Source organism: Staurois parvus, unplaced genomic scaffold (genome assembly GCF_062004578.1).
Source record: "Staurois parvus isolate SC_StPar_1 unplaced genomic scaffold, SC_StPar_1.0 ptg000578l, whole genome shotgun sequence".
Lineage (NCBI taxonomy): Eukaryota > Metazoa > Chordata > Amphibia > Anura > Ranidae > Staurois > Staurois parvus.
In genome coordinates, this window is record NW_028318374.1 from 5,108,129 (window position 1) to 5,133,812 (window position 25,684).

Sequence of the window (25,684 nt, forward strand, 5' to 3'; positions counted from 1 at the left end):
AGGGGATCTATTTTACTGCTTTTTTTGTTATCATTGTTATCATTAGCAAATTCCATACAAATTACTTAACACCACAAAATGATACTTGGTTCCCCCAAAAATGCTGCATCCATAATTTAACTGCTCAGGTATAGATTGTGTTCCACAAATTACAGTTTATATACAGGACCAGTTGTGTTTTGGATGTAGGGATTGTATAGGCTGCAGGGGATCTATTGTTGCTGGGGTTTGTATTTCTTGATGAGGGAGGTGTCTATTGTTGCTAAAGGGTCAGTTGTTTCTGGGAAGGGATCTACTGTTGAGGGAGGGGTATGTTGTTGCTGGCTGTTTGGAGATCTATTGTTGCTGGTGGGGGTCTATTGCTGCTGGGGGTGCTTTGTTGCTGGCAGCAGGGGATCTATTTTACTGCTTTTTCTGTTATCATTAGCAAATTCCATACAAATTACTTAACATCACAAAATGATACTTGGTTCTGTAGTTACTAAAAAGGGTGGTACTGGTAGGTGGGTAGTGGGTGGAACCAAAGGATGGTGCTCATAGGTGGGTAGGGGGTGGAGAGAAGGGGGGAGTTCCTGCACCTATTCTCTGTTAAAAAAAGCCCTGCCCCCACCCATTTTTTTTCTGCCTCTACTGTTGTTGGTGTGCTTTGGATATATTGCAAAAGGACTGAAAAATCTAAATCCGAATTTCAGATTTCTGTGATAAAGTCTTTGGTCTCCTAGCTGTCTTCTGTGAATACAACTTCTTCTCCGGAGCTGATCATACTTTTATTTCCTAGAATACATTCCCGTCTCCATGTATCACAGACCCCGGCTACCCGAGTGATAGAACTCTTTCATATCTATTCTCCACCATGCATTTCCTTCATGTTTTTCCATTTGATCTCTTTCCTTGTCTTGATCATGTACTCATGTCTTCCCTACATTCACCTTCGAACCAACCTTCTCCTGTACGCGTTTATTTATCTCTTTCCTTGGAAAGTTCTGATCTCTTGCCATCACCCCAATATTGGCATACACGTACTTCCTACTTATAATGGAGATTTTGGGGTTATTTTATTTTTCTAACTAGAAGTATGAATATAAAGGGTTGTCAATTACCATCAGACAGGCAGCAAAACAATACTAAAATAGCAAATATTACATAAATGATATATACCTATATTCATGTTAACACACCGTTTCTTTAATAAAGCATTTCCAGTCAACCAGATACATTATTGTATAATTCCATTTTATCTGAAAAATTCTGGTAGAGTAGATGAGTAATGGGTCAGTGTGCAAATTCATATATACTGTATATAGATGTTACTTGATATTAAAATAGATGGACCACCAGCTCCCAGAATGCTGCATCCAAAATCGAACTGCTCATGTATACATTGTATTCCACAAATCACAGTTTATATACGGGACCAGTTGTATTTTGGATGTTGGGATTTTATAGCCTTTTGGCAGTATGTTATAATACCAAGAAATTGCATTTAGACAGGGCTGTGCCTGCCAATTGTGGTGGCCGCCTATGGTGGCATTCATGCACGTCCTTTACGATGTCCATGCAAGACACTCTGTCCCCAGTGGGTGTTCAGTCCAGTGTATGTCCAGCCTCCAGACCGCACAGTGTTGTTGGCTGTTGTCGTGCAGGAGGCTGCCTGCACCATAACAACCAATAATGCCATGTGGCTCCGCCTCCTGTGACCTAGTGACCAATGACCAGGGCTGCTGTTAGAAACCATGGGGTTTTGTACAGCCAATCTGACAGGCCCCCTCCAAAAAAACACTGTTTACTATAATTCAGTTTTGAATGAACACAGCGAGTGATCAGTACTGATTGCTCATTGTGTTAATTCAGGAAAGGAAGGGGCTGGTAAATGTGACATATTTACTGGAACCTTCCCCCACTCTCCATCCTGAAGGATACTATTGTCCTAGTGCCCGTAGTTGACGGTGGGAAGGAAAGGAGGGTAGCCGGCAGCACTGTGGAGGTGGGGGGCCTGGGCAGCAGAGGGAAACATATGGTGCACAAGGAGGGTGATGTTGGGGCATTACTGGAGCTGATCCCATGTATGGCTCTCTCTGCAGCAGCTGAAAGCCGACGGGAGGGAGAGGAGAAAAAGTTAGCTTTCAGCTGCTGCAGAAAGAGCCATACAGGGGATCGGTTCCAGTGATCACCCCTCCACTGTTCTGATCACCCTCACTGCTTACATCTGATTTACCCAGCTGCCTGGGGCCCCCTGCTGACCTGGGCCCCCTACAGGAGGACTGGTGGTACCCTTCTTATCCACGGCCCTGCCATTGACACTGTGCAGTCCAGGTCACCAGCTTCCCAGCAACCAATGATGGGGGTGTCAAAAATGGCGGTCTCAAACCTAGTTCACATCTTCTGGGCCTGTAAAAACCTTACCAGTTTTTGGAGATAAATGTTCTTGATTATGTCAGAGACAACAGGAATTCTGAGGAAACCAGACCCTGCCCTAGCTATTGTACACATAGGTATTGATTTGTTCCATCACAATTTGAGAACAGTTACATTACACATCCTAGTAGCAGCTAAAATGGTCATTTCCAGGCATTGGACTTAGCCCCTAATGAAGTTATAGATCTTGTTAACAGCCTAAAACAGCCTCTTGTAAAATGTTTGAGAAATATTGGAAAACCTTGGTGGATAGCAAATTTTATGTCTCTAAAATAATAGTGCAGCGCTAACAATGCTTGTCACAATTTCATAAACGCATGTGAATTGAGCTCCATAAACGCATGTGAATAAAGTGCAAAAAGTGCAATATCAATATAAATAATTCAAAATGATGTAAAAAGCAATAAAAGGAGTTTGTAGACTTATTAGTGAATATTAACACGTCTTCTGTGCAAAGATATCGGCCGAAGTAGTGCCTGTGGTTGGCACGTGAAGTTAGCCATGAAGGACAATGGTGCAAGAACTTGTGAAAGGAAATCCACCCTTGGGATGGATGTACACTCACCAGACCATAAATAATAATGCGCATGGGTTATACTACATCGCACATCTGGGGGTGCAGCGGTATGTTGGCAGCTACAGGGTCATCCATCCGTCAGGGTGGGTGACTGGTGGTCCTCAGGAGGAATCACCTCAGCCACAGGAGCCAGAAAGGTGCTTATAGTGTAGTATTTTATTATAGTAATGATAGCAAGTAACATAAAAGTATCCACGTGGAGTAACAAAAATCAATAAAATAGAGTACCAAGATGGCTGCTACTCCTCTGCAGCGGCAGCTAGACGTCAGCAATAGGGCTCCACCCAACGCGTTTCGTGTAATAACGGGTCTTCGGGGGCACACCCATTGATAAATATTGGAAAACATTGGTGGATAGCAAATTTTATGTGCATGTTTTTTCTTAAATGATATAAGAACTATCTGCTTAACCCATGGTATGCTCGCTGGCGTTCCTTCAGAACTTGAAACTGTATGGATATATTTCTCTTATTACTTTTCAGAGCAATAAGCATTCGTATAAAATGTTCTATTGCTACCGTTTCTTCCTTTTTTTCTCTTTTTTTTCTTCTTTCTTCCTTTCTACCTCCTTTCTCTTTTTCTTTAATGTTTTTTTTATTGCCCTTTGACATGTAATGTTACAAGTTACAATAAAAATTATTGAAGATAAAAATAAAAATGTAAAAAATGACTGTCTCAGGAGCATCTACCCCTGCATGGTCCTGCTGGAAAATACGTATAGGTATGCTCAGGGGCGGACTGACAACTCATGGGGCCCCCGGGAAATAGGGGATCATGGGGCCCCTGTGTCCTTGCCCAAACTCAAAAAAGGCTATGGAAAAGGTACCAGGGGCATCTCGTGGGGCCCCCTACTGACCCTGGGCCCTCCGGCAGTGCCCAAAGTTCCAAATGGTCAGTCCACCCCTGGGTATGCTTCAATGTGAACCTATTACAACTGGGCAACTCAGGCTACCCAAGTAGCTTCAGCACTGACTTTTCCTGGGAAGTCATACTTAGTCCTACTCGCACCATTTTTCCTCCATGGTCCATTATTGTGATGGTTGTCCAAGGCAGGAGCTCCAAAAAAAGTGGGAGGGCGAAGCTTGACTTTTTACAGAAAAATTGTCGGAATTTTCTTTTAACATCAGCTGCCTTTATCTGTGGTTCCATGGATTGTTTTGACATGTGACTGTCACAGAAGAAAACTTCAGGTTTTGATCTGACTCATCATATCCTCTCTTGGAAGCGATGTGACAGGTTTGCTTTTATTATCACATTCTTTGTTTATAACATTTATGCATTTTGACATAACTTGTAAATATTAGTGAGAAATACAAAAATGCTGTACTGTTATAGCAGTGAGTAACATAAGCAGATCTAAACCCAAGTGAAGAGATGGACACTGCTCAACCAACCCCTGGAGTCCAATGTTAAGGAATGGACTCAGCCATCGTACTGGCCACGCCATCGCCCACCGGGGCTTGGTCACAGAGGCAGAGCTAAAGCCAGGTACTAACATTTCTTTGAAAGTGGTTCTAAAGGCTGAAGGTCTTTCTAAAGGCTCAAGGTTTTTTACCTTCATGCATTCTATGCATGAAGGCAAAAAACCTTCTGTGTGTAGCAGCCCCCCCCTAAAACTTACCTGAGTCCAATCCCGATCCAGCGATGTCCATGAGAGCCTTAGTTTTCTAGAGACTCTCACTCCCAATTGGCTGAGACAGCATTGGGAGCCATAGGCTCCCGCTGCTGTCAATCACAGCCAGTGAGCCAATTAGGAGTGGTAGAGTGCGGGGTGTTTGAATGGACACACAGAGCCATGGCTCGGGAGTGCGTCTGCTTGGGTGCCCCCCCATAGCAAGCTGCTTGCTGTGGGTGCTCATGACAAGAGAAGGGCCAGGAACGCCAGCAGGGGACCCGGGAAGAAGAGGATCCAGGTTGCTCTGTACAAAACCACTGCACACAGCAGGTGAGTATCACTTGTAACACGAAAGAGTGCAGCGCATAAAATGAACCAATAAATATCTGAGATAATCTAAAATGATCTAGAACATCATGTTCCTCAATCAAATTATGGTCATAATCATCAATTAAGAGCACATATGTGAGTCCCAATATATTATCTCTATGGCGTGAAGGTGCTATTCAAAGTGAAAATCCAGAAGGCTGTGCGCATATGTTCTGGAAATCAGGAATCAACCATGAGGTGAGAGGCGATCATCATCCGGTGGTGTGCGATAGATTAGTGGGATTGCAAACTCACCAGAAGCGCAATCGTAATGCGCATTAACTAATATTTGCCAGCCTGGAGATCTCCCTTCAATGTGACCTGGTCTAGTCTGGTCTGGGATACTCCCCCTCTGATGGTATGGGTGCTTAAGGTGATGTCAATCAGAGGTAAGTATCACTTGTTTGTTTTTTTACCAAAAACAAGATTTTCCCAGTTCACACCTATGCGGGCCGTGATTAGCGCAGGTATGAGAGCCCATTCTTTTGAATGGACTCCTGTGCCCCGGGACACGCAGGGAAGAAGTCCTTGCACTACTTTGGAAATCGCAGCCCGCACGGGAACCAAAGTTCCCAGTATGGTTCCAATTTCCAGTGCGGGCGGCGTGCCATTAGAATTAATGGCACCTGCCTGCGGTCCCGCATTCCTCTGTGTGTGTGGTGTGGCTACAGGCACCGTCCGCACAGATGTGTTAGTATCACTTTAAGTTTTAGGGTTCATGCACATGGGGCTTTAACAGACGCTTATATGCCTAGTTTCATGTCGCTTTCAACCCCCCCCCCCAGGGAGTAGCACATGGCACATACAGCCTGCTATACATGTGAATGCCTGCACATGGCCATGCTATTGTAAACCCTGATACTTTCCTGCATTGGCATTTACTCATGCATTGGCATCAGCAAGCATCAGCATTACAAGAGCTCGGCCCTTCCCCTGTATGGCAGGCGGTACAGGACATGCGCAGTTCTCTGGGAAAGGAAAGTCCCAAGGAATTATGCTAGGGATATAAAAGTCCTGTTAAAGCCGAAGGTGCATAAAATCTTAATATGTTAATGTGATTCCAAAAGCTGTGCAGCACCCTACTAGGTAGGTGCCAGGATTAGTAGGTTATACCCAGGACTGAAAACTCATAAGGCCCCCCTGGGCAATAGGGGATCATGGGGTCCCTGTGTCCTTGCCCAAACTCAAAAAAGCCTATGAAAAAGGTACCAGGGGCATCTCATGGGCCCCCTACTGACCCCGGGCTCTTGGGCAGCGCCCGAGTTTCCAAATGGTCAGTCCGCCCCTGGTTATACCTGCTTAACAGAGAGCTGCCATTGTTAAGTGATGCCTGCTCAGTGGGTTCAAGTGCTGCTAATTCTACCTCTGGCTTTCTGGGTATCCAGGTAACCAGAGAAGGTTATGGATGTATAGGTGCATAACACAGAATGAATATTAATGCTGCTCCAGCCAATTCTGGGGAGGGTGGCCCTGAAGGATGCTGGGAGATGGTATTTATACTTTGGGCACACTGAGCCCTGGGTCCTTCCTGGAGAGGATTGTGCCAATCCGGGAGAGGACACGTTGTCCTCCCAGGCACCTGCTGCCAGGTGGGCGATCTGAGGGCCTGAAGTAAGAGAGAGAGTGACTCTAGTTCTTCAAAAGGCTGGCTAAAGGAGGTGTCTATCGAGGATCTGGTCTGGTATCATGGAGAAGAGGCTACTGGCTGTTCTTTGGGGCCTTGTGAGTACAGACATGCTTAGGGATCTCATAGACTGTTGCTGTTAACCCCCCTTTGATGTGCTAGAGCAGCGGTCACTAAATGGCGTACCGCGGTCCGTGAATGGCCCCAACAGCGCTGCCGCCCGGACCGCAAGCCTGCAATAGCAGATCCACCGCTGAGCAGGGTGGTCGTCACGGCAACTTGACATCACATGTGCATCCCGCCTTTTGCAGTTCACTGTCTCTCTGGCCCCAGCTCCCTGCCTGTACACAAGCGTCCAGCAAGGATCCCGGCACAGTTCCTGTCTGCCCTCAAGGTAGGGTGTAGTCTTACAGGGGCACTCTGATGGGCACAACATAGAATGTGCCCAGAGTGCCCCTTAACATAAAATGTGCCCCTCAGAGTGCCCCTTATTTTATGTTAAGGGGTACTCTGATGGGCACATTTTATGTTAAGGGCACTCTGATGAGCACATTTTATGTTCAGGGGCACTCTGGTGGGCACATTTTATGGTAAGGGGGCACAAATGGACACAAATTGTGGAAAGGGGCACTCTGATGGGCACATGTGATGTAAAGGGGCACTCTAATGGGGAAATATGATAGGAATGGGTACTTTGAGTGTAAGGATGCACTCTGACGGGAATACCTGATGTAAGGTGGCAATGTGATGGGGATACCTGATGTAAAGGGGCACTCTGATGGGGACAACTAATGTAAAGGAGCACTCTGATGGGGACAACTAATGTAAAGGAGCACTCTGATGGGGACAACTGATGTAAAGGAGCACTCTGATGGGGACAACTAATGTAAAGGAGCACTCTGATGGGGACAACTGATGTAAAGGAGCACTCTGATGGGGACAACTGATGTAAAGGAGCACTCTGATGAGGACACCTGATGTAATGGGGAATACATGATGTAAAGTTGCACTCTGATGGTGATACCTAATGTAAGGGGACACACTGATGGTCACACCCTATTCGGACCATGGCCAGAAGAACATTTTAGTGACCAGGCCTCCCAGAATTTTAATTCAATACCACTGTGCTGGAGAGTCAGCTATGGGTCCAGCTCTGAAGAGCTTTGTCCAGCTTACACTGCTACTCAGGGACTTTGCTCAACTTTGCGTCTACTATTACTGCTAGTTACATGTCATCTACCTGCTCCCAGCAAGGACTTCACCTGAAGCTCAACCAAAGCTCAGATAGAGTCCTCAGTTGTATATACAGTAGTTCCATTCTTGGAGTATCCTACTAAATCCCCCCTCCCTCTCCAAGTTCTCCAAGATTAAAACAAAGAAAAAACAACCCCTAGACTGGTCATTGAATACAATGAGCGATAGTGTGTGTGCACCTGGCTGTGAAGCTACCTTGTGCTTGGCTGTTCTACATAAGTGGGGAAGACCTGGGCAATATCCCTGCGGCTCCTACGGAAGTAGCGCTACAGCTGCTTTCAAACTTTTTAAATATCCAGCTTTCATTCTAAGAATCCCTGGTGATCCTACCATTAGGGCTTGTTACCATTAAAAAAATAGTGCTTATAAACGCTTCCTAATCACGTCTCAATTTTCACCTCCCTTGGGTTGAGAACCTTTACAGGTTGCTAAGCTTTTTTTTTTACTTTGCTGTTCCTGAATGCTGCACGGCATGTTTTCTTTTTTAACATGCTGCAATGCTGCCACCTATGCATGCACTGTCCATACATTTACATCATTGCCAAGGCCGGATTTACATCTCAGGAGCCTATAGGCAGAGAATTCTAAAGAGCGCCCCCAACAGAGCGCACACCATAATGCCGCTGCATGAAAGTGATGCGACGGCTCTCGGATCAAATAATGTGATTTTCCAACAAGGGGTGGACCATTTATAACACCTGGGACACAAGGGAGAATACTGCACTCAGCCATCATGGGAAACAGTGGCTGCTAGGGACAGCAGCTTCACCTTAGTGATTGCTAGGGGCAGCAGCTTCACCTTAGTGGTTGCTAGGGGCAGCAGCCTACAGTGCCTATTGGGAAATCCTGCCCTGATAATTACTGTTGTGTGAGACGCTTATCAGGCATATCAAGGGTGTGGAACAAAAAAACAAAAGTACACCTTTTTGCCGCCAGTGAGGACTGGCCCTGAAGGTCCTCATTCAGGCACGTCTTGTTATAGTGTGACAACTTCATAGCCAATGCACTCCAGTGTGGTCACCCGGTCACATGCACTCCTGATGGAGACTAAAAGCAGACATATTGACACTATTTGTGCAGGTATGGCCCAATGTCGACACTATCAGAAAGCCAGCACAGGCCAATGATGTGCAACCAAGACTGCACAGGGAGCCCCTGAAAGAGGCTGGAGGAGATCAGCAGCAATGAGATGAAAAAAGAATGAAAAAAATGGCATTTTGTTATGATACCCAACGCTTTAGCAAATTAAAGGTCACCCTGTTAGAGTTAGTGGTTGTAAACCTCTGACATGAAAAATTAACAAAGCATATCATTTTATAGTGTGTACTTGCCTCAATCCAAAGCACTGAGTATGATTTCACTTTGTTGCCTTGTTCCCCTGCTATTTTGCATGAGTCATTTCTGACAGGTTGTATCCACTACAAGTGATCAAGGGAAGCAGGAGAGGGGGCCTCCAGCACACAGCTTGTGATTTACAGCCTCAGCTGCACATGTTTCCCTATGAAAGTTTGTGTGTAGAGAGGGTTTTTCCATTCCCTCCACTCAGTTCTCAGATTACACTCAGCTCTCCTCTCTGAGCTGTGCAGTGTGTGATGTCGGATCCCCACCCCCTGCATATGTAAGCTGAGAAATGCTGTGTCAATTCTGCACTTTAAACTGCTGTAGAGGAGAGCTGGTTGCAGATAAACAGTTACAACTCATGCAGGAGGATTTGTTTAATCTCTGTGTATCACCTGAGGCCAGTCACTTCACTGGGTATATATGAGGGTTTACAACCACATTAGGATGTTCATTAAAGTGGTTCTATAGGCTCAAGGTTGCCAGTGAACCAATGAGGAGAGAGCAAGGGGGCGGGTGTGTGTGAATGGACACAGAGAGCAGCAGCTCAGGAGTGAGCCTACTCAGGTGCCCCCATGGCAAGCTGCTTGCTGTGGGGGCACTTGGCAGGAGTGAAGGGCAAGGAACGCCTCAGGGGACCCGAGGAGATGAGGATCTGGGCTGCCCTGTGCAAAACCAGAGTAAGTATGGACATGTTTGTTATTTTTTCTTAAAAAAAAAAACTTTTAGAATCACTTTAAGCACAATAAAACAAAAGTACTCCAGTCGTTTATTTTTTTTTGTTAGACCACAATACGTATATAAACGTTGCAGTTTTCAAGTGGTTTACCAGGGTTATGAACAGGGGCGGACTGACAACTCATGGGGCCCCCGGGCAATAGGTGATCAAGGGGGCCCCTGTGTCCTTGCCCAGACTCAAAGCACACCCAAAAAAGCCTATGAAAGGTACCAGGGGCATCTCATGGGACCCCCTACTGACCCCGGGCCCTCGGGCAGTGCCCGAGTGCTCGAATGATCAGTCCACCCCTGGTTATGAATGAAGAAACCAGCCATAACCCCAGTATTGTTTTTTTATTTGTTTTTTTTAAATGCCTTTACGATCACTTTAATTCCTCTGTAATCTCTTTGTAAAATGTATTGAATACCAGTAATAAAGACACGACAGGTTTTTGTGAACCGGAAATGTATTTATGTATAAAATACAATAAAATAATGCACAGTTGGCTATTACGCCACTATATAAAAAAATAATAAGCAGACGGATTACTATTGAAAAAAAACATGAACAGATAATGGACTGTTCCTAAAACGATGGTGATGGTGCATGGACCGGCATTGTGATGCCCTGTCAGTCCCCGATAAGCACCGTCCTCCAGATGGAGCCTGGCAGGCAGATCCTCCTTGGATCAGGAGAGCAGTTTGTGAGGTCAGAGCTGCTGATCTCCAGTCTTGTCATTTCTCCTTTAATCTCTGACAAGATGCAAATGGGAATGATGTCACGGCGAGGAGACATGCATATGTAGGACGTCTGAGTGGGTCTCTGGTGGCTGGGATAATTTGTGTGACTCACAACATGCAGGCAGAAGCGTCTGCGAGAAAATGGAAAAAAACCACTTGCACATCTTTCCCCACATCGCTGGTTGGGAAAGGTCACCTGTGGATAGCAATTATTACACGGTGACAGGGAGGTGGGGATGAAAGCTCAGAGGACGCCAGATTTCCACGGGGCAGTGACGACATGCAAAACCACGACAGATCGTCATTTGATGACTTATCGAAAATGGAAAAATGCTGGGAGGTCTAGGAAAATGAAATACAAACATGTAATTTACTTAAAGCAAACCGGTACTCAAATGTTAATACGTACCTTTAAGTCGGTCATAGATGGATCGAATCTCGGACGATTCAGCAGGGACCAGTTAGATTCGATCCATCTATGGGCAGGCTGGTTGTACTGAAGTTAATCCATCGATCGACTTCAGTACAACCTGCCTGTTGGATTTTTTTTCATGTGGCTATAGCTAGCAGTGATAATTGTATTCTTATGTACACAAATCAGCTCACAACTGTCCCCCAATTAGCACAAAGATCTTCATATATTGTCACCAGATTCTTCCCATTCAGCATGCAATCTTTATCATACAATCTTCTCTGTCTCCTTTTCTTGAACATCTACTCCACTGCTCCCACTATGGATAAAGAATACAAACAACCTATTCCAAAATGGCCACTGTGGCACTTCCGGTTACGTCTGAAGCACTTACGCTGACGCGTTTCGTCATAAAGTTGCCTTTCTCATAGATGGATCGAATCTCGGACGGTTCAGCAGGGACCAGTTAGATTCGATCCATCTATGGGCAGGCTGGTTGTACTGAAGTTAATCCATCGATCGACTTCAGTACAACCTGCCTGTTGGATTTTTTTTCATGTGGCTATAGCTAGCAGTGATAATTGTATTCTTATATACACAAATCAGCTCACAGCTGTCCCCCAATTAGCACAAAGATCTTCATATATTGTCACCAGATTCTTCCCATTCAGCATGCAATCTTTATCATACAATCTTCTCTGTCTCCTTTTCTTGAACATCTACTCCACTGCTCCCACTATGGATGAAGAATACAAACAACCTATTCCAAAAAGGCCACTGTGGCACTTCCAGTTACGTCTGTCGCACTTACCCTGACGCGTTTCGTCATAAAGTTGCCTTTCTCATAGGCAATTGTGTTCTGCTGGCAGGGAAGGCACGCTGCTGGCAAAACACAATAGGCATAATTTATGGACAGCTTAACTATGGACATTCAGGGCGAAGAAACAGGTTTCCATTAGTGTAGGGCGCATAAGGAGGCTAGACTGACGTTCCATGCATTCCAACGCTGGAAGCTCTTTCTCGCTGCATCATGGTGCTGCAGTACAGTGAACATGGAGTTCTTGCTCAACCCACAGCCCTTGTGTTCCCAGGCCTAACAAATGGCAGTTGCAATATGAGTAGGAGGGAAGAGAGTCTCATGATCTACCATATCTAGAAGTGCTGAGTTTCTCTCTCCACAATGGTAGGCTCTAAAACAAACCTCCCAGAAAGTACAGTGTAGGTGTTGTGGTAACGTGGTAATATGTCTGTTTTACCGCACGTTAAAGCACCATAATGTGCGAACCATGGTGCAGAGCCATTTATTTAGAATAGCAACCTAACACATTATTGGGAGCTATTCATCCAGTGAAACTTCAAATACATTCATTCTGTGTGAATGTGGGGAAAATTCAATGTTACTAAGTTATTCTCTCTCCAGGTCGGACGTTATTCATTTATAAGAATAGCATGAATCAGGAAAATACCTAATTATGCGTGCTAGATGGAGCTGACCATCATGGCACTTATTATCATAGTAAATAAGTATTTATTTTCTGTGATCATCAGCTCTGTCAAGTGGTAGTAGTAGTTTCCTGAGTCAGGCCAAGTTCACATCTATTCATGCCTGCTTGTGTTTTTTTTCTAATGTGTGTTTTAGCGCATTTACACGTTCATTATTCTATTGTGCACCTATCCACCAGCCTTGATCTTCTCTCTCTCTTTCTTTCTTTCTTTCTCTTTCTCTCTCTCCAGTTTCCCTCCTTCCTTCTTTCCCTCTTTCTTTCTCTCCTTTCTTTCTTTCTTTCTTTCTTTCTTTCTCTCTCTTTCTTTCTTTCTTTCTCTCTTTCTCTTTCTTTCTCTCTCTCCAGTTTCCCTCCTTCCTTCTTTCTCTCCTTTCTTTCTTTCTTTCTTTCTCTCTCTCTCTTTCTTTCTTTCTTTCTTTCTTTCTCTCTCTCTCCAGTTTCCCTCCTTCCTTCTTTCTTTCTTTCTCTCTCTCCAGTTTCCCTCCTTCTTTCTTTCTTTCTTTATTTCTTTCTTTCTCTCTCTCCAGTTTCCCTCCTTCTTTCTTTCTTTCTTTCTTTCTTTCTTTCTTTCTCTCTCCAGTTTCCCTCCTTCCTTCTTTCCCTGTTTCTTTCTCTCTTGTGCTGTCTCCTGTTTCTCTCCTTCCTTCTTTCCCTCTTTCTTTCTCTCTTGTGCTGTCTCCTGTTTCTCTTCTTTCTTTCTTTCTTTCTTTCTTTCTTTCTTTCTTTTCTTTTCTTTCTTTTCTCTCCAGTTTTTCTCCTTCCTTCTTTCCCTCTTTCTTTCTCTCTTGTGCTGTCTCCTGTTTCTCTCCTTCCTTCTTTCTCTTCTTTCTTTCTTTCTTTCTTTCTTTCTTTCTTTCTTTCTTTCTTTCTTTCTTTCTTTCTTTCCTTCCTTCCTTCCTTCCTTCCTTCCTTCCTTCCTTCCTTCTCTCTCTCTGTCTCCTGTTTCCCTCCTGGAACAAATAAAAGTCCAACAAGTTACCCACCAGTCCAGCACTGGTCCATGTCATACACTGTAGGTTACGCTGCACTTTTTTGGGGACTGCTATAAGTTGTAATACCTGAGTCGTCCTCATATGGCTTCTCTTAGTAGATACAAACAAGGAACAGAATCTATATATGGCAACTCTCATACATTTCTGACAGCCATACAATGCAGGATATACTTAATTAAATGGAATCAATGCTCAGAGAGCAGCAAAGGATTCTGGGTGAATGAAATGATAATCATTGCTTCGCTTCATTGTGATATGCTATGATGCATGACACAGACTAGAAATAACTAAAAAGGATTGCAGGTACATGGCATTTCCTTTGAAGTGTTTCGTAGATTGAACACAAGGTTAAAAATAACAAGTGTTCACTCTGTAGCAAGATCTTGAGATATCTCAGCAACGTATATCTGCGATGTACAGCTCGGAATAATGTGCTTCTAGTTAGCTGACACTGATTTGCAGTCATACCAGAAAACTATTACTTTAACACATAATAACAGCAAAATGTTTGTAAACATACCCACAATCCATATAGGACATGTAGTTTATTCTTAGAGTTTTAGGAGCTCCCAGCAATTTACTCGTTATCATATTGAACATGCACCCCCCCCCACACCGCCCCCACCATCAGAAGTCAAGAGTCCTCCACCCTCCCTTACATCACAGTGTACCCCCCCCCCCCCTTACCTTCTACTGCTGCTGGGCAGAAGTTGGGGGTGGAGCTGGGAAGCAGAAAGTGCAGGGTCTGGAGGAGGACCAGAGGAGGGCAGGTGTGAGCTGCCGGAGTCTGCTGAATGCTGAAAGTAAAGGGGCCCTGCCACTGAACAGAGAGGCGCAGGATCTCTGTAGGAGGAGTAGAGGGGATAAAAGGATGCAGGTGGCAGACCCTATGGAAGAAGAAAACAGGAAGCATGGAGCAAGAAGTATGGAGGGAGTAGGCAGTAGGCAGAGATTGTGGAAGTAAACAACATATTATCTCCCAGGCACACTACATTGGATAAACACACACTAAACAAAAAAGAAAGAATTCTCCAGAACATGCCGCATAGAGGATTTAGCAGAACTTTTTCCATATACTGAAATTTCTGATTTAACATGGAGCTAGGTAAAGCTAAAACCTATTGTGCCCAAGGGGGCCCTGGCATTTGAGTGTGTATGGGAGGCAGCCTCCAGTTGTCATAAAAATAATAGCTTTCTAGTACAATTTTGCTGCTTAGCTTACCACTGAGTATCCAGCCCCCATTTTCCAGCTTGCTCTGAATATGGCATTGCGGGGCCTGTCGCCAAGAGGAAGCGAGACACAAGATTGTTTCCTCCCATTCTTTATTTTGTTACATATGTGCGTGTAATCCCAATGAACAAGGCCGCTAATTGATTTATCTCGTGCCATACCCATTAATAATTAGTCAGGTTGCTGTCAACATGTTGTAATACAAGCAGTGTAAATGGACCCGCACCGCTAGTAGACGAAGGTTCACTCCGGGATACGGCACGTGACGGCACTAGAACTACAAAGACCTCGCTTTCTGTGACACATGCGATTTTTGTGATTCATTTGCATCCGTATTGTGCGGTTTGGGGATAATTTGGAAATGTTCAGTGACTCCGTCTCCAGCTCTGCTCAGCCGCTCAGGTCTTTTGTTCCCGAAATCACATTATCGTATTTGCTTCCAGCAAAAATGTACTTGCAACATTGTTTAAATTGACTCTTTTGGCACTTCTTTTTTTTTTTTATATATAAAATAATGATTTCGCTCGGCATGGAAACTGCATGGAGAATTTTCACTGTGTCAGGAAGTTTCTGGCTATTTTGTAACCTAGTTTGTTATTCAGGGATTAGAACTTTTAATGAAATTGAGAGACGTGCTGTACTCCTAAACTGCAGGGAAAAGGGTTTGGACCCCAATGGCGTAAATAACAAAGCTGTATATTAAACTTGACTGTAAATCAGGCAATGAGGGGGTTTTATATCCAGAGTCTATATTTAAATAATTCATTCTGTCTAGGGGGCAGAGTCATCTGCTGCCTTAATCTCCCTCTCACATATTCCTCGCCCTGTTTCTGCCAACATAGGAGTTTTGAGTGTGCCATGACACCTTTTGGTGTATCCATATTTCCTTTTACATTCTATATGATATATGTCAAACACAAGGCCAGCGAGCCAAATCCATCCTGCCAGGCCATTTCATGTGGCCCAGGCACCTCTTCTGCAGCTGTGGCACCCTCCTTGTCTCCACCCCCAACTTGTCTCAGGAGTCTGTAGCAGAAAGGAGGACAGAACTCCTCCGCCAGATCCTGCACTTCTCTGTGCAGCCGCAGAGAGGCTCTACTCTGCCCCATTCCTTGTCTCACCAGTTGGCAGCAGAGTTGAGGACAGAACTCCTACAGATTCTGCACCTCTCTGTGCAGCCGCTGCACCCCCTGGTCTCAGCATTCAGCAGACTCCAGCAGCTGACTGCAGCCCTCCTCTGGTCCTCCTCCAGACCTTGCACTTTCTGCTTCCCAGCTCCACTCCTTGCTTCTTTCTGGCAGCAACACAAGGTAAGGGGTGTAGCAATCATGCACACAGAGATGGATGCAAACCTCCATTTTGGCAAAGGCCTCCATCTTCTATCATTCTCTGTTGAGTGACATGTGGTCTGTTTGATGCAGAGATCACAGGCAACAAACTCATTGGGAGGGCGTCATGGCTATAAACCCCAATTAGCTGGTGCCCATATGTCTGCAAGACTCTTGCTTGGAAAGGGATCGTAAGGCCATAAACCAAGTCTTTCGCTGAGCCTCAAAGACGTTCCAGATAAGCAATAAAGCAGACATCACCTTCAAGACCCACTTTCCCCTATGATTACATATCTTGGAATATGAGAGACTTACATAAAAACCAGGCAGATATTCTAATCGGTCACTTTAATACAAGTCGTCTGATATATTACACCCCCTATCTGACATATACAGGAAAGCAGAAAATGATATCTCCTTAACCGTCACAACAGGTATGTCATATTTCATATGTAGATGTTCAGCAGATGATTCTGCGTATTAATCTACTCATGGATAGAATGTTATATGTATCCAGGGTAAGTTATGAACCATGACATCAACTGGGAGGGTTTTTGGTCATAGCTTGTGTCTCCGCCTGCAACACCCGCCCAAATGAGGTGATTGGTTCTCTGCTTCAGGGAGACACCCTGCTGAGTTCCTAGAAAAAGCTAAGCTAAGCTGAGTTCAGCTAAGTTGAAGAAATCTCCCTTTTAACATCAGGAACCAACTTTGGGAGATAAGACACCCTTTTGGCTCAGGAAATTTGATCTGCTTAACCCAGGCTAACGGCAAGTATTCTACTTCCCTAAAATTCCTTTCTGTTATCTCTTTGCTGTGCTACTGCTCTCTGTATATTTATATATATATATTGGCTACATCTTTTTCTGTAAATATTTTTATTGCACCCTTTTGACCTTTTAGTAATAAATCTTACTTTCTGAAAGTGTTGAACTGTTTCTAAAGCTCTTTAATGCAAACTAAGAACCCCTGTCTCTGAAGAGCGCTACTGTGTGTGTTTTAAACCTCTATACAGTCAGGTCCATAAATATTGGGACATCGACACAATTCTAACATTTTTGGCTCTATACACCACCACAATGGATTTGAAATGAAACGAACAAGATGTGCTTTAACTGCAGACTGTCAGCTTTAATTTGAGGATATTTACATCCAAATCAGGTGAACAGTGTAGGATTTACAACAGTTTGCATATGTGCCTTCCACTTCTTAAGGGACCAAAAGTAATGGGACAATTGGCTTATCAGCTGTTCCATGGCCAGGTGTGTGTTATTTCCTCATTATCCCAATTACAATAAGCAGATAAAAGGTCCAGAGTTCATTTCAAGTGTGCTATTTGCATTTGGAATCTGTTGCTGTCAACTCTCAAGATGAGATCCAAAGAGCTGTCACTATCAGTGAAGCAAGCCATCATTAGGCTGAAAAAACAAAACAAACCCATCAGAGAGATAGCAAAAACATTAGGCGTGGCTAAAACAACTGTTTGGAACATTCTTAAAAAGAAGGAACGCACCGGTGAGCTCAGCAACACCAAAAGACCCGGAAGACCACGGAAAACAACTGTGGTGGATGAGCGAAGAATTCTTTCCCTGGTGAAGAAAACACCCTTCACAACAGTTGGCCAGATCAAGAACACTCTCCGGGAGGTAGGTGTATGTGTGTCAAAGTCAACAATCAGGAGAAGACTTCACCAGAGTGAATACAGAGGGTTCACCACAAGATGTAAACCATTGGTGAGCCTCAAAAACAGGAAGGCCAGATTAGAGTTTGCCAAACGACATGTAAAAAAGCCTTCACAGTTCTGGAACAACATCCTATGGACAGATGAGACCAAGATCAACTTGTACCAGAGTGATGGGAAGAGAAGAGTATGGAGAAGGAAAGGAACTGCTCATGATCCTAAGCATACCACCTCATCAGTGAAGCATGGTGGTGGTAGTGTCATGGCGTGGGCATGTATGGCTGCCAATGGAACTGGTTCTCTTGTATTTATTGATGATGTGACTGCTGACAAAAGCAGCAGGATGAATTCTGAAGTGTTTCGGGCAATATTATCTGCTCATATTCAGCCAAATGCTTCAGAACTCATTGGACGCCACTTCACAGTGCAGATGGACAATGACCCAAAGCATACTGCAAAAGCAACCAAAGAGTTTTTTAAGGGAAAGAAGTGGAATGTTATGCAATGGCCAACTCAATCACCTGGCCTGAATCCGATTGAGCATGCATTTCACTTGCTGAAGACAAAACTGAAGGGAAAATGCCCGAAGAACAAGCAGGAACTGAAGACAGTTGCAGTAGAGGCCTGGCAGAGCATCACCAGGGATGAAACCCAGCGTCTGGTGATGTCTATGCGTTCCAGACTTCAGGCTGTAATTGACTGCAAAGGATTTGCAACCAAGTATTAAAAAGTGAAAGTTTGATTTATGATTATTATTCTGTCCCATTACTTTTGGTCCCTTAACAAGTGGGAGGCACATATGCAAACTGTTGTAATTCCTACACCGTTCACCTGATTTGGATGTAAATACCCTCAAATTAAAGCTGACAGTCTGCAATTAAAGCACATCTTGTTCATTTCATTTCAAATCCATTGTGGTGGTGTATAGAGCCAAAAATTTTAGAATTGTGTCAATGTTCCAATATTTATGGACCTGACTGTATATCTCTGCCTGCGGTGACAGTGGTATACAGACAATTATTCAATCATCATAGTGTTATTGCTGATATTGCAGTTTCCTCTTTCTCTGCACAAAAAGGAGGTGGTGGCAGTGTGAAGGGTTAATTGCGTAATTAACCTGACCCAGTAACAATCGCTCTCAGGCTGCAGGTACATCGATTGTGGTCCATTAGCTGGAAAATTTTTGTGCAGGGTGCAGCTGGGTGTGGCATTGTTACACGTGACAGCATAGTTTTAGATTGGCTAGTCCTTCGGTCATGAGTTTGGTGAGAAGGGCTGGGGTCTGACGCCGTGATCGTCACAGGGGGGTAGCACTTTGATGTAAGGGAGGGTGGGGGACTCGACTCCTTATGGTTGGGGGGGAGGGGCTCTTGACATTTGATGTAAGCGCAATCAGTGGGAGAATCTTACAGCTACAACCAGCACTTTGTAGGTAACCATTGTGCTGATGCGGCCTGGGATGAAATTAAGTTTGACACCCCTTTTCTGCATCATAGAAAATAAGGTGTTGCTGTACAAATTGTGACAGTGCCTCCCCCTAACCCTCCTTAAAAAATATCCGCTACCATGGATCTTAGATACATGTTGGCATGTGGGAACTGCATGCTGTTAAAGCAGAACTATACTCACCTTGGCTCCAGTGGTGCGGTGTTCTGCTGCTCCCCACCTGGCCGCTGACATCTTTGGGTGCCAGATTCCGGGTCTCAATCGCTGGGCAGGGATGATGTCACTCCTACACATGCATGGGAGTTCAGTCGACATTGCTGAATTTGTACAGTGAGCTTCGCATGCGCGGCTCACTGTACAGGGGCAGACATGCGGGTAAGTAACTTTAATGCAGAATAGACAAAGCATGTCTCTTCTACATTAAAATTCCTGCCTGTTCACCTTTTTTTTTTTTACCTAAAGTTCCACTTTAATAATGTACTGTCACTTGTGGGTTCAGCGTGGCCTCTTCATCGGTGGCCAAAGTTCTTCACTGATCCCATGTATGGAAGGATAATGTTCTTACACATGCCAGTGACACCAGTCCTGGCACCGAATACAGAGACATTTTTGAGGGAAACAGCATTGAGTGCTGATTCTCTCCTCCAGCTCTTCCTCACACGATTGTCCAGCTCCAGCTTGTAGGCAATGGCAAGAGCCACTGCACAAACATCATGAGGCCTCGCACACCGTGGTTCCAGGCCAGGTCCCTAAGACCAGTTCCATTTCTCAGCAAACCCTAAGATAGGGGATCAGTTGCTTGGCAGGGTGCGTCACATGCCATACCACACCCCTCCATAGATGCAGAATGGACATACTCTCCAATTCGCAGCCTCTGCCACACTGCGTTCACAACCTGCTGTAGTGTTAAGTGTGACATTGAACTGTACTGAAGAAAAAAGAGGGACTATTGAAAGAACTGATTGCCTTATCACTATATTAGTGTTGCTGTCTACGCCATAAACAGACAGAATACAAAACAGTCGCATACAGTGGGTAAAGCCCACTCCATGCGACAAGGGCTTAATACTACAGCAAGCAAGGCTTGTATCAGAGTTTGTGGTTTTAAAAACATATTATTTATTCATAGCAACAATTTGCAATTCATAAAAATAATAGCGGCACACAGTGCTCAGTAGCCACAAAACACACGTGAACATACAGACAAATTAAGAACAATGTGGAAATTGAAGACGTCCGGACGTCATATATACTGTATGTATGTATCCCCTGCAGAGCGCTAATCACAAGAGTATAGGTATGTGAATCAACTAGTAGTTGTGAGATCAGCACTGCAGGGTCTACATACATACATGTCCCAGGGCACATTATCAATAGATGGTTTCAGTACTGATGTTACTCTAGGAGGGAAGTTAGTCTCTAGATGGTAGTATGACATCGGGACTATTCAGGGACAAACCCAAATTCACCAACCACAGTCTCAGAATGAAAAACTGGTGGGATCAAAATATAACCTACAGTTGTGTCCAAAATTATTCAACCCCCACTGAAATTGAGTGTTTTGGCCAGTTTGACATTGCTTTTGATCATTCAGTCATCTTGCTTACATTTACATTAAAGAGGCACTTGTAGGTCAGACAAATATAACATAACAGTTATAATGAAATAACCACAAATGTCTTTTCTGTGCTCACAGCATTATCAGTTTTATTCAACCCCCAAGTGACATTCAATCTTAGTACTTAGTACAGCATCCTTTTACAGTTATAACAGCTTTTAAACGTGAAGCATAGCTTGACACAAGTGTCTTGCAGCGATCTACGGGTATCTTCGCCCATTCTTCATGGGCAAAGGCCTCCAGTTCAGTCACATTCTTAGGCTTGCGCACTGCAACTGCTTTCTTTAAGTCCCACCAGAGGTTCTCAATCGGATTTAAGTCTGGTGACTGCGATGGCCACTCCAAAATGTTCCAGCCTTTCCTCTGCAACCATGCTCTAGTGGACTTGGAGGTATGCTTGGGATCATTGTCCTGTTGAAAGGTCCAACGTCTCCCAAGCCTCAGGTGTGTGACGGACTGCATCACGTTTCCATCCAATATCTCCTGGTACTGAAGAGAATTCATGGTACCTTGCACACGCTGAAGCTTCCCTGTACCTGCAGAAGCAAAACAGCCCCAAAGCATGATTGACCCTCCACCATGCTTCACAGTAGGCAAGGTGTTCTTTTCATCATAGGCCTTGTTCTTCCTCCTCCAAACATAGCGTTGATCCATGGGCCCAAACAGTTCTAATTTTGTTTCATCAGTCCACAGAACACTATCCCACAACTTTTGTGGTTTGTCCACATGGCTTTTGGCATACTGCAGTCGACTCTTCTTATTCTTTGGAGACAGCAAGGGGGTACGCCTGGGAGTTCTGGCACGGAGGCCTTCATTACGCAGTGTGCGTCTTATTGTCTGGGCTGAAACTTCTGTACCCACATCTGACAAATCTTTTCTCAGTTCCTCAGCAGTCACACGGGGACTTCTCTCCACTCTACGCTTCAGGTAGCGCACAGCAGTCGAAGTCAGCATCTTCTTTCTGCCACGACCAGGTAGCGTTTCAACAGTGCCCTTTGCCTTGAATTTGCGAATGATGCTTCCTAAGGTGTCTCTTGGTATGTTTAACATCTTTGCAATCTTCTTATAGCCATTGCCCTTCCTGTGAAGAGAAATCACCTCTTCTCTTGTCTTCCTGGACCATTCTCTTGCCTTCACCATGTTTGTAACCACACCAGTAAATGTCTAGAAGGAGCTGAGTATCACAGTCATTTTAAAGCTGCCTAATTGGTGCTTATTATGCTTGATTGCTGCTCGGTGACATCCACAGGTGTTTTCAATACCTGATGGAAAGCACCTGTATGAACCTCTGTTCTTCAGAGTGGTAGTCTTTAAGGGGTTGAATAATTGTGGCAATGAAGAAACCACATAAGAACCATTTACTACTGTATTACATAAACAATTGATGTCATTTTAGTTGCATTTGGGTAGTTACAACGTCCTTGTAGGATTTGATTCTGAATACAATTCCAAATGTACACTATAGTCCCTAAACCCCTTTACAGCATTGGGGGTTGAATAATTTTGGACACAACTGTATAAGTTGAATAGGTGCATAAATGGTGCATAACAAATGCAAATTGGTTGTGCCAATCCAGGTAATTAAAAAAAAAAATAAGTCAGTATATGACAAGTGGGTATGTGCACATACCGTATATACTCGAGTATAAGCCGACCCGAATATAAGCCGAGGTACCTAATTTTACCACAAAAAACTGGGAAAAACTATTGACTCGAGTATAAGCCGAGGGTGGGAAATGAGGCACCTACTAGTCAATGTAAAAAATAAAGTGGGAGGAATAGTGCCCCATGATTAGTATCAGTGGGAGGAATAGTGCCCCATCATTGGTGTCAGTGGGAGGAATAGTGCCCCATCATTGGTGTCAGTGGGAGGAATAGTGCCCCATCATTGGTATCAGTGGGAGAAATAGTGCCCCATCATTGGTATCAGTGGGAGGAATAGTGCCCCATCATTGGTGTCAGTGGGAGGAATAGTGCCCCATCATTGGTGTCAGTGGGAGGAATAGTGCCCCATCATTGGTGTCAGTGGGAGGAATAGTGCCCCATCATTGGTATCAGTGGGAGAAATAGTGCCCCATCATTGGTATCAGTGGGAGGAATAGTGCCCCATCATTGGTGTCAGTGGGAGGAATAGTGCCCCATCATTGGTGTCAGTGGGAGGAATAGTGCCCCATCATTGGTGTCAGTGGGAGGAATAGTGCCCCATCATTGGTATCAGTGGGAGGAATAGTGCCCCATCATTGGTGTCAGTGGGAGGAATAGTGCCCCATCATTGGTGTCAGTGGGAGGAATAGTGCCCCATCATTGGTGTCAGTGGGAGGAATAGTGCCCCATCATTGGTGTCAGTGGGAGGAATAGTGCCCCATCATTGGTATCAGTGGGAGGAATAGTGCCCCATCATTGGTGTCAGTGGGAGGAATAGTGCCCCATCATTGGTGTCAGTGGGAGGAATAGTGCCCCATCATTGGTATCACTGGGAGGTATAGTGCCCCATCGTTGGTGTCAGTGGGAGGAATAATGCCCCATCATTAGTATCAGTGGGAGGAATAGTGCCCCATCGTTGGTGTCAGTGGGAGGAATAGTGCCCCATCGTTGGTGTCAGTGGGAGGAATAGTGCCCCATCGTTGGTGTCAGTGGGAGGAATAATGCCCCATCATTAGTATCAGTGACACCAATGATGCGGCACTATTCCTCCCACTGACACCAATGACACTTGCTGACCCCTGTTGCAGTATGGTGCTGCTGCAGCCAGCATATGTGGTTGCAGCAGCACCTCTGCACTGCACACTTACCTTTTCCCTCACTCGATTTTCGCGGGTCCGCTCGGCTCCGCCTCCTCGCCTGTGATTGGCCGCCTGTGTACCTTTCCTGAGCTACAGTTCTGGCAGCCAATCACCGGTGAGGAGGCGGAGCTGAGCGGCAGGAGTGAGGGAGTGGCCGGAGTGACGGAAGGAGCAGCGCTTCCTGGATGGATCATCGTGGGAGCAGGTAAGAGTCTGCAGCTCTCTGCCCACCCCTGTACGCGCCCCCCTTGACGGAGCCTCGCGCCCCCCCTGGATAGACGTTGACTCGAGTATAAGCCGAGGGGGCCGTTTTTCAGCACAAAAAATGTGCTGAAAAACTCAGCTTATACTCGAGTATATACGGTAATTAACTCAATATGGCTAATTGAAGCAGAACAGCAGACACTGGGATAGCGGATGGCCCATATACTGTAGTATATCAGTGGATATCCAAAATGGGCCATCCGCTAGCACAGAACCTCCGAGTCAATGTCCATCCAATGGTGGAACAAGGCCCATGGCAGAATTAAAGTTTTTTTTTTTACTTTTCCAGTTTTAAGGATTTATTGGAATAAATGTGCTCTGAACTGCCAGTACATGACAAAGGTAGAGAGGCAAGTGCTGGTTATTAATACTTTGGAAAGCAGTTAATGGACAACTGGGAGACCAGCGGAGGTCAGCTGAGTTCTCGTGCAGCCAATGTTATGCAAAGTTGCTGTATTCAACCAGTTCATCATCTTTGAACCACAAGGCAATCTCTTTCTTGGCACTTTCCACGGAGTCACTTCTATGACAGATGTTTCTTTCAACCTGTATGCAGAAGTCTCCCCTGATGGTGCTAGGTTTGGAGTCAACTGGGTTGGTCTCACCAAGCATGACACAGTCAATCTTCACCACATTCATTCCCTGCCAGACCATGGCTACCACAGGGCTAGAGCCCATGTACTCCACCAGTCCATTGAAGAAGGAACGGTCCTTCAGGTCAATATGGTGCTGCTGAAGGTGTTCTTTGCTGGCCTGAATAAACTTCATGGCCACTAACCGGAAGCCCTTCTGCTTGAAGCGTTTGATGATATCTCCGATGAGGCCTCTCTGGACACCATCTGGCTTGATGGTGATGAAGGTGCATTCCTTGTTGGTAGTCATCTTCCACCTGGGGAGACTGGAAGAGAAAGAAGAAAGAATGTAAGGTTTTCAAGCTCACCGATGATGTGGTATATCCCAAAGAGCTGAAACAATCATAGTCCACCTGGCCGGTAATGAGTAGGTCTGTGCAGTGTTGATAGTGATCGTCCCACTGTTTAATCAGGGCAATAGGATACAATCTTACTGCTCCACTGCCATCTCCAGTATGTTGTCTTGTTTGGCCAGGGTCTGCTGCAGTGCAGTACAATATCAGAGCTGCAAATTGCCTGTCATTTCTCCATCCACATGGTCCATCGCCATCACAGCTTGGCGTGAGGAGATTGAGGCAGAGGTTCTGTGCCGTTTATCGCTTAATTTTGGATATCCACTGATATACTATATGGGCCATCCGCTATCCCATCATCTACTGTTCTCTTTCAATTAGCCATGTCGGGGTAATTATGTGCACATACCCACTTGTCATATACCGACTTATTTTTTTAATTTTTTGAATTACCTGGATTGGGACAACCAATTTGCATTTATTATGCACCATTTATACACCTATTCAGTTTATAGCTTATATTTTGATCCCACCCGTTTTTCATTCTGAGACTGTGGTTGGTGAATTTGGGTTTGTCCCTGAATAGTCCCGGTGTCATACTACCATCTAGTGACTAACTTCCCTCCTAGAGTAACATCAGTACTGAACCGTCTATTGCCAATGTGCCCTGGGGCATGTATGTATGTAGACCCTGCAGTGCTGATCTCACAACTACTAGTTGATTCACATACATATACTCTTGTGATTAGCGCTCTGCAGGGGATACATACATACAGTATATATGACATCCGGTGCCCTGGGGCATGTACATATGTAGACCCTGCAGTGCTGATCTCACAACTACTAGTT

At 44.8% G+C, this 25,684-nt stretch overlaps 1 protein-coding gene and 1 pseudogene across 1 annotated transcript in view; one reads left to right on the forward strand and one right to left on the reverse strand.

The window, feature by feature from the left end:
- Positions 1-25,684, forward strand: part of ST6GALNAC3 (ST6 N-acetylgalactosaminide alpha-2,6-sialyltransferase 3) — a 518,012-nt gene that overhangs the window by 112,074 nt on the left and 380,254 nt on the right. The window lies entirely within an intron of this gene.
- LOC149450234 (nucleoside diphosphate kinase A2 pseudogene) lies at positions 24,202-24,804 on the reverse strand (annotated as a pseudogene).